This window comes from Pelodiscus sinensis, chromosome 5 (genome assembly GCF_049634645.1).
Source record: "Pelodiscus sinensis isolate JC-2024 chromosome 5, ASM4963464v1, whole genome shotgun sequence".
Classification (NCBI taxonomy): Eukaryota; Metazoa; Chordata; order Testudines; family Trionychidae; genus Pelodiscus; species Pelodiscus sinensis.
This window is the reverse complement of record NC_134715.1, coordinates 100579073-100589404: the sequence shown is the minus strand read 5'-3', so window position 1 is coordinate 100589404 and position 10332 is coordinate 100579073. Positions and strand designations below refer to the sequence as shown.

The window sequence follows — 10332 nt, the reverse complement described above, 5'->3', positions numbered from 1 at the left end:
AAACTCCTCAATCACCGCATCCAAATCGGTGAGGTGGATGACTCTGCGGAGCAACACTCAATAGATGGCCTTGACTACCTGCAGAGGGACACACAAAACCATGGAGAGTCACTGGAGTGACAGAGTGACTGAGAGTGCTCCACTGTCCCATGCCCCCACTCCCAGGAGCAACCCCCCCTGCACTTCTGGCCACCATGGGCAGTCTGTAGTGTGGCTAGGACAGACCAAACCCTTCCAGGGAGGGGAGTTTCACCATCACCACCCCTTTTCCCTAGGGTATCCCATCCCCTCCTCGCACCCTGCACCCTCCTGGCACAGTGGCCAGAGATTGCCATACCTGTATGAGCACTGCTCCGACAGTGGATCTCCCCACACCAAGCTGGTTCACCATGGATCGATAGCTATCCGGCGTGGAGAGCTTCCAGAGAGCGATGGCCACACACTTGTGAAGGGGAATGGTGGGCCTCATGTGCGTGTCCTATCACTGCTGGGCCCGACCCCAATGCCGGAGCCGCTGTAACGCCTCCCTGAACACAGGCGTTGCACTTGCCACTGCCACCCCAGACGCCGAGTGGGGAACCGCCGCTACTGCTGCCTGACTCACTCCTACAAGTTGGACCGCTGCAACTCAGGGGAAGGGGATAGGAAGCAGCCCAGGGCGGGGAGCCGGAAAAGCCCCAGCAGGCTCGGTGCATTTTGGGAAAGACTCCCCACCGAGCCAGTGGTGGGAGCCACCTGCCACTGATAGGGCCCTGGGTTGGGGCCCGGTGGAGACGGAGGGCCTGGCCCCCCTACCCCTGCTTCCCAGACCCTCATCGAGTGTGGGATCATGTAAAGGACTAGGCCACATAGCTTACGTATAAAGAACTAGGCCAGCGGGCCGTATTTCCCCTAAGACAGGGGCTTTGGACTTTAAGACTTGGCCAGTGGGCTGTATTTCCCCTAAGTTAGGGGCAGCATACTTTGGGGACCAGACCAGGGAGGCCTAAAGTATGCCCCACTCCTGGGCGGCACACTCCGGAACGCACCTCGACAGTGTGTCAGAGAGTTGGCCATTGACATTGTTGACACAGTCATCATGATTAAGAATTATGATGGTGCCTCCTTTTTGGTTGATTTGCACACTACCTTATGGTTTGATTTCCGGGACTATAAAGCTGTTCTCGAGGTGGACGGTGGTGGATATAATGTTCATTGAGGATTTCACAATTGATTATTTTTCTAAAGCAACAGATGTAATGACACCATATAAACCTTGGGTAAACATTTTTCATAAAGCACTTACTCTATAGCTGATCTCTTAGTACTCATTGTCAAAGGAAACTTCAGAAGCCAGATATGACAGATTAAATTAATAACTCTGCTAGACACTAAAAACTGTGAACTCAACAGAAACAGAGGTGTTATGGCTCATTACACTGAGCTGCTGACCTTTACCTGCCCCCCATCACTTTTAATGCTCTTTTTCAACAGTAGTAATAATGCTTACCAATCTAAACCTCAGTAGACCACTTCATTTTAAGTCGTCTCTTGCAATATTTTAAGTGTTATTTAGCCCTGTCTGGTTTCTTCCCCAGACCTAAAGAACGTGGTGCAGCTCAGAGTCTTCTACCTTCCACTAGCAGAAGCTGGTCCAGTAAAATATATTACTTCATCTGCCTTGTCTCTCTCATATCATAGAACCAACATGGTTACAGTTCCACTGCAAATAACTAAGGAAGATAATCTAATGGGGACATTTATGGGAACAAGGGTGAAAAACTAGGAAACCGTCTTTATAGAGTTCCATACAATGTATGCATACTTTGTTTCCCTGATTATAGACTTTTTTTGAGAAGCAGAATTCTCTGTAGATACATTATTCTCTGGTTGCCCTTCTCTCCTTTGTGCTGTCTTCCATCAACACCAGATGATACGACTCCACTTTGTCATATGATGTTGTGTTTAAAATGAGAATCTCTTTTTACTACAAATAGCTGTGAGCTATCTTGTAAGGTTCTGATCATCTCTTGTAAGTTGCTAAGCACTTGAGAGCCACTGAAGACAATGGGAATCAAGGGTTTTGAGCACTTTATGAGATCTGGCACATGGGGGCGGGAAGGGATATAACAACACCCAAATGTTAAGAGGGTGTTAAGAAGGTACTCCACCATGCAATGCGGCACATACATTTGACAGTGAGTATAACATAATGTATTATAAAATGCCATATTGACTCCAATGCATATTTTAGTATCTAAACAGTAATTATGATAACTTTAAAATTAATTTAAAAATACCAATTATCCTCTACAGATTCTTACTGTCTATTTGCTTGAGCTTGTTGACATCCTTTTGCTTTATCACCAAGTCTTAAAATTGTCTAAATTTGCAGTGAAGACAGATTTAATGAAGATTATTGATTAATTTAATGGGATATTAATAAAGCTACAACTCTCTTGCTAAAATAAAACATAGAATGTTAGGGTTTTCCCATGGGCTGTGTATGGTGTGTGTGTGTGTGGGGGGGGGGGGGGAGTGGGGGAGAAACCACAACAACCAACATGGAAATGCTAAATCATTTTGTTTCAATGATGGTGAAAGATATAATATAAAAGCCAAAGCAAAATTAACAAAAGTGAGAAAATCAAAATGAAAGATTTTTATCTTATCGAATGATTTTTAACATTGAAACCAAATATTTTAACATTCTGTAAATGAAACGTCAAAGTTGAAACTATTTGTTTTGACACTTTTGCTTTGAAAATGTTTAAATTTCCACATTTCCACAATATGTTTTGATTTCAATGGAACTGTATTTTTTGCTGAAAACTGTTCCATCAATTATTTTTGACCAGCTCTTATGTCAACCCAAGCATGTCAAATTAGCATGTTTTCTTGAAATTTATGAGGAAGATCATTTGTTCTAACACTTAATAAACCTTCTTTATCAATCTGCTTTTAAAGGTAAATGTGTCAAAGCGTGTATCAGATCCTCAGCTAGGTTTTATCAGTGCAGTTCCATTATGCTGATGATTATTGATTATTTATTAAGTGAAGATATTCCTGGAACTCTTCCCGCAGAAAAGAACTCTGCCCCAAGGACTCTGCACTTTCTGCCTATCACACCAAGGATTCTGTATCCTTCTCACAGACCATATGATGCAAAACTATGAAACCTGAATGCTCAATCTTCAAGCAGTACAAGTTGTGTATGTACTGAGAGTAGTGGAGGTTGTTTGTACAATACAAGAAAGTGTGTTGCATATTCATTGTGGGCCACTGTGACAAGTGGAAAAAGTATATGATGAGGAAGGCTTGGACTTAAGAGCAGGAGGTCATCTGTAGCACAAGCAGGAGAGACGTGTTCAGCCTGACAAATAACAGTTCTGTCTTCTTCAAGTTAAGTTGTAGTCAACTCTCTTGCATCCAGTGATGAATGCTATTAAAACAAGAGAAAATGGAGGAGACTGTTGGGTATAAATTGAAAAGAATCACATATGGAGTTGTGTAAACAATGGAAAAAACAAAATATGACTATGAATCACATGGGGGCCATAAGGGATTACACAATTTAAAGCACACAGGGCCTAAAAGTGAACTGATATCAATACATGCCACAGCATGTGAAGAGGCAGGCATAGACTTAATCCTTATTGATAAAATTAGTGATATACAGATTGGAGAAAAATGAACAAAATTTGTAACAATATAGTTCGGACCTTCCTGGTCTGAGACCCTCAGGAGCTGAGTGGTCCTAAACCAAGGATTTTGACAGACCAGGGGAGATCAATGCTTCCCTCATAGCTGCCAGCCTCACTTCTGGGCTCCTCTCCAGGCCCTTGACTCACTCTCTGCTCCTGGTCTACCAGGGCTCCCTGACACTGCCTCCCCTGCTGCTGGGGCCCTGGATTTCTGACCCCAGCCAAGGCTCTTTCATGTGGTTTTCCGGCCCCAGCTGGGGTTCTTGGAAATGGCATCCTGGCCGCTGCCTCTCTCTCCCTCCTCCCCTCCTCTGTGACACTGGCCCTCCCAGGGGCTTCCTGGCTTCTGTGAGCCCCACTGCCATTGGCCTCACCAGGACTTCACAGCCACCACCGTCCCCTTTTCCACCAGCCTGGCACAGCTTCCCAGATGCTGGCCCATCCTGAGACTCCCAGGCACCAGTCACACTATCACTGGAGTTCTCAGCCACTGCAAGTGTCTTTTGGGGTTTCCTGACTATTGCCAGCAGCCCCCTGCCTTCGGCCTGGCTTAGGGCTCCGAGCTGCCACTGCTCCCTTTGCTGCAAGCCTTGCCTGGGCTTCCCAGCAACCACTGGTCCCTCTGCTGCTGGCCTGGGGCTTCCTGGAAACTGCCCAGCCCAGGACTCCTGAGTGTTGCTGGCCTCACTGGAGTTTCCTGCCACATCCTGGCATTCCCTTACTTCTGGCCCAGCCCAAGGCTTCCAGACATATTAGGGGTTTCCCAGCTGCTGCCAGAAGCCTCCTGACATTGTCCTACTGGTACAGCTTGGGGCTTCTGGCCGTTTGACTCTCAGCTTGTCCCCACTCTTAGCTGCTGGCATTTTGTGGTCCAGCAACTTCTGTGGTCCAACAAAATTGGTTATTGGTTATTTTTAAGTGAAAGGTAGATACACCTTGAGTGCAGGGATTTGGACGAGATGACCAGTCAAGGTCCCTTTTAGTCTCAAATTTCTGTCCTATGCCTCCACCTTGAATATTGCATGGAATTCTGGTTGCCCCAGCTCAGAAAAGATATATTAGTAAAAGTAAAAAGATGGCCCACAGAATAATTAGGGGGGTGGAACAGCTTAGAAATGAGGCGATATTATAATGATTGAGACTATTTATCTTAGAGAATAAATTACTATGTCAGGGTGGTATGGCAGAAGTCTGCAAATTCACGAATGATATGGTGCAAGTGAATGGTCAGGCTATTTACCCCGCCACACAACATAAGAGCCTGGGGTCACTCAATGAAATTAATAGGCATCAGGTTTAAAACAAACAGAAATTACTACTTAAGAAATCACCCATTCAACATGTGAAACTTGTTGCCGGCGGAAGTAGTGATGGCCAAAAGAATAACTGGTTCAAAAAAGAATTAAGGAAGTTCATGTAAAATAGATATAGCAATGGCTAGTAGCCAACATGGTCAGGGCTGCAACCCTATGGAATGGATGTCCCTAAATCTCTGACTGCCAGAAGCTGAAACTGGTTTACAGAGGTTGGGTCACTTGCTAAAGTGCCCTATTTTGTTAATTCTCACTGAAACGTCTGTCACTAGCCAATGTCAGAAGACAGGATACTAGACTAGATGGACCATTAGTGTGATTCAGTATGGGCATGCTTAAAATAGAATTGAATCTATAAATTGATGGATTTCCTTTATAATAATCTTCTAATTAAAGTTTTATGTACTAGTGTTCCATGAATCATCCACCTGATACAATTTCCTTAAGGAAAGTGGCATGAGGGTGCCTGCTAGTCAAGGAGTGTTCCTGCCCTAGACATCAGTGGAGATAGGCCAGATCCCCACTTAAGAGGGGGTGTTTGGTAGACAGAGTGAAGAAAGTGTATTTGAAAAGGTGGTGTAGAACCCAACAGAGGAGTCCTAGAATTAGGTTGCAATAGCAACAGTTAATAACACAATGGTTGACTAATATAGTGGTACAGAATGTTTTAAATATTCCAGATGTGGAAAAGAAATTAGCAGTAAATAAGGTAAGTATGAATCTTGGGTCAGCGAGTTGTTCATACTTTAGATTCCATAGAACATCAAAGGACCCAGACGGCTGACTTAATGAGCCCCCATAAGATTCCCTAGCAATAGACAGTGTTCCTAGGAGAAAGGTCTGGAGCCTTTTTTTATCTTTTGAGCCTTAGTTGCCTAAAGGCCTGTATCTTTGGGCTGTGGATAGTCCACATAAATTAGAACAACCTTTGAGATATATTAATTCAATGCTGGGAGCATGGGGCAGTGCTGAATGCTCCCATATTTAGAATCTGTAAAAGCACAAATAGTACTAAAGTGCATCTGAACCAAACTGGAGGATTTGACACAAAGTTGTATTTAAGCAAATACTTAGTGTATTTATATATACTGTGTCAGATCCTCCAATATATTGGGTATGGACATGTGTGTATATATGATTTTTTCAGCTTGTCGGCTTTTTCTGCCCGCAGGGTGTCATCATTCTGATTTCCAAGACAGATTTTTTGTAGGAAATTTCAATTTTGCCAAGAAGGCATTATTCAATTGGAAAACCATACGGAAGCAAAATTCATGGCCAGTTCAGAGAGATGATTTTGTGTGTGTGTGTGTGTGTGTGTGTGTGTGTTTCATTTTTTAAGACGCTAGCAACTTGTCCTTGAGACAGAGCCTTTGTTGGCTGCTGTTTTTCTACTGAGTCAGTCTAGTGTGATTGAAATATGAAATAAGAAATCAAAAAGAAAAAAATGCATACTTAACTTGAATATGCAACCCCCCCCAAACAAAAACAAAAACTAAAGCCTCTTCAACAATGCTGTATACATTTTGTGTGTCCTGAAGGCAAGATTCTTATCTCAGTTACATCCAGAGTATTGCTGAATCACTGGAGTGACTTCAGCTTTATACTAGCAATGACAGTAGATTTTGGCTCTAGATCAGATTCAAACTTCATTGCACTGTGATTCTCTTCTGACAACAAAAATTGCTACATGACCGCAGGAGGTGAGACTGAAGCCTGAGCCCCACCACCACGGTTGGAGGGGACAAAGCCAAAGACCAAGGGCTTCAGCCCCAGGCAGTAAGCCTATTACTTGAGCCCCACTGCCCAGGGTTGAATCCTAAGGTTTCAGCTTCACTGCCGGGCAATGGGACTCAGGTTTCGGCTTTGCTCCTGGGCCCCAACAAGTCTAAGCAAGCCTTGGTGAGGCTATTAAAATGGGATCTTGACCCATAGTCTCAGACTCCCTGCTCTAGATCCTTTCTTGAAGTTATTCCTCCCTATAAATAAAGTTGATATAACATTTATCACTAATCAGAAATTACCAAGAGGAGGTTGCTCACCACCTTCATCATTATTCATTGGTATATCTCTTTTGCATTTCGTAAATTCAGCATATTTTTTGTTTCCTTACTACTTGTGAAAGTTTAATTGAATAAATTATACAGTGTTCATCTACTTGTTAATCTTGTGCCCTGTTGTTACTTGAAATGAACTATCTCTAATGCCACCCTGTTGCATATTCATGTAGGTCATATTAATAATAGAGTTCAGAATTGACACAAACAAGTATTGTCAGGTCATAAAGTTTGTAAATACTAATGAATTGATTGCAATCAGAATGCTAATATCTTAGAAGAAAATAAATGAGTTTCGTTCTCCCTATAACTTTTCAGTTTGGGGGTTTCTCCCATGCAAGTACAGCCTCTTCCTGACTTACTAACAAGTTATGGACCAAGCAATTGGTTGTAACTCAGTTCGTTCATAAGTCGGACCCCATAGAATTACACGCAACCTCACTGTTCGTAAGCGCAGATCGCTTTCGTAACTCAGGGTCTGCCATTTACAACAGCTTCGGTCATAACAGCAAACAGTCGTAAGTCGACTGTTCACAACTCGGGGACCGACTGTACAGATATTATAGCTATGTTGTCTAAGCAGTAGCACCAGTAGATTCCTATTAACCTTTTTAATGAATGATAGAAAAATTAAATCATTAGCTAACTTTACTTGTAAGCCATAGGCTCACTAACAATAATATGATCCTCAATTATGGTTTTGATGGCTCACAGAGCTTTCATCTGTGGTCTCTCCGAATGTGTATGTCTCTGCTACCACACAGAGCATATGGAATCTATACCTCACCCAAGTTTGTTCACCTGAAATTTGCATGGAATAGCTACATGAGAAAATCATAGAATCATAGAGCTGGAAGAGACCTCAGAAGGTCATCAAGTCCAGCCCCCTGCCCAAGGCAGGACCAATCCCAAAAAAATCAATTCGGCTTTGTCAAGCCAATAATTTCTTGTCTATTTAATTTGTCCATTAGAAACATTGACACCCTCTGTGAGAGCAAAGATTGTTCAGAACCTTTGAGAATAAAAGATATTTGTATTCTGGTTGGTTCAGGAGAGGGGCAAACAGCTCTTGCTTGTCTAGAACCACTTACTCACTTTTTGCTAGATTCTATCTCTGCCTTCTCTTTTTTCTTCATCAGAGTTCTCCCTCTCTTGCTCTTGTTTCTTCTTCCCTCTTTTGCCTCCTCCATCACAAATCATTTCTGGTGCTCTACATATTCCTGACTGAATTCTATTTACACTAATCTTGTAATGTGTTTTAAAAATGCAATAAATGAGCAAGTTGCACAATACATTTTATTAATAGAAACCAATATTATGGCTCTATTAATCTTTATGTTTAATTTATGGCTTAATTGGAGGCTTTATTTCTTTAATTTAATTATTTGAGATTTTAGTTGTTAACTCAGTTATGAATAACTGCAGTACTTCCCCCTTTTTATGCTTTTTAATAGCTATTTAATGCATTCTTCTCTAGGGATTTGAAAGTAGCCCTTATGATCATGGAGTATGAGGTACAGAATGATATGTGGGGTATAAACTTTTATGCTTAATGAAACATTTCAGATGATTTACTCTCCTTGAATTATTTACCAGTAGCTGAGATTGGGAACCTCATATTCTCAAAGATAGCAGGTAGTCAATCAGAAAAGCAGGCTCTCCTAAAAAACTGGTCACTTTTTAGAGCATATAGTTTTGGTGGAATACTGCAATAGCAACAGTTAATAAGATAAGTAACAAAGGGGTAGCCATGTTAGTTTGAATCTGCATAAACAATGAGAAGTCCTGTGGCACCTTATAGATTAACAGATTTATTGGAGCATAAGCTTTCATGGGCAAAGACCCACTTCGTCAGATGCATGTTAATAAGATGAAAATGATCTAATGGCATATTGACATTATTATTAAAGTAGAAGATACTACTGAATTGCATGTTTTACTTTCAGTTAAATGTGTGTGACCTTTTGTGTGGGCTAGAGTTTATTTCACTGACCTTCCCTTGGTGCTTAAAACCAATTCACACAGTAAAGCACATGAAGTCCCAGAATTCAGTTATTGAGGTTTTTCAGCAAGGATTGCACAAGGTGAGCATCCTCACAGTTAAACACAAAAGCAATTAGCTTAATTCTTACATTCCAATGTTATCAAATCTTATAAAGGTAATGAAACATAAATGACAATTTCTACAACATAACACGGTTACTTTGTAATTCACATCATCTTCACAGTTATACTGAAGTATAAAGGAAAAAGTTAAAACAGAAACACAGTAAGTAGTAATTCATTGCTTATTACCGGACAGGACATTAATTCTTTCTGGCTGTCTTTGGGCCTGAGTTATTGCCCTGTGAAGCCAATGGAAATATTTCTGTTTACTTCAGTAGATGTTGGATCAAACCTTAATGGACTTGCATATGGTACCAAATATTTTTAGTGTGAGTAGGTCTTTAAAATGGCAATTCCATGTAGCTAAGGGAATATGGAGACTGAAATCCTGTAACAACATAAAGAAGGTAAACAAAGTACTCTGGAATATTAAGGCAGAACAAACACTTTGATGAGAATAGGTCTTACATATCTATACTTTAAACACTTAAAATTTCCAGAAAATAGTTTTTAAAATAATTGAAGTGTGCCCACACTAATTCCACTTAGAAATCTATCTATGCCTCAGTAGGGTAAATTCCTCAGTTGTGAAGAATTCTGTCATTTTATTTAGTGTTAGTTTTTTTTCTGAATTAAAATGTTATCTACAATAACCAGGTGGAAAAACCTTTTTAGTTATTGCACAGTTCAATGTTATCCACTAGACACAATATTTTAAAAATATATAATGATAATGACATACAAGAAGAACATGACTCACGAGTGACTAATTACAATGTCTTATAATAAGTGATACATTTTTATTGTTTATCTTCTGATAGCCCACGTATATTAAAGACTGCAAAACTCAGGTGGACTGTAGACATTGTATGAAAGACTGTGCCCTGATTGTTTTAGAGTTTAATAATATTTTGTACAGATTTCTAACTTCCTCTACTTTTTAGAGTGTTTAAAAATTGAATTATTAGATCTGAGGAACTAACTATTATAGTGGAAAGATTTCCAGATATTTCTGATAAAAAACAGACAGCATCCATATTACAATAAGTACAAAGATGTCATGCTGTGGTGAACAATCAAGTTTCATTGTCTCTGAGGTGTGAATACTGATCTCAGGTTTCATTTCCATTAATATGTATCTCTTGTGATAATAAAGCTGCATGTTCCCTTTAACTG

The 10332-nt window shown here is 40.9% G+C and overlaps 1 long non-coding RNA gene across 2 annotated transcripts in view; it reads right to left on the bottom strand.

Moving 5' to 3' along the window:
* Nucleotides 1-1150: 1150 nt before the first annotated feature.
* Nucleotides 1151-10332, bottom strand: part of LOC106733005 (uncharacterized) — a 433810-nt gene continuing 424628 nt past the window's right edge. For both annotated transcript variants that reach the window (XR_012903894.1, XR_001369252.3), the window contains exon 6: nt 1151-3421. This is a non-coding gene — a long non-coding RNA (uncharacterized LOC106733005). The remainder of the gene's footprint in view (nt 3422-10332) is intronic.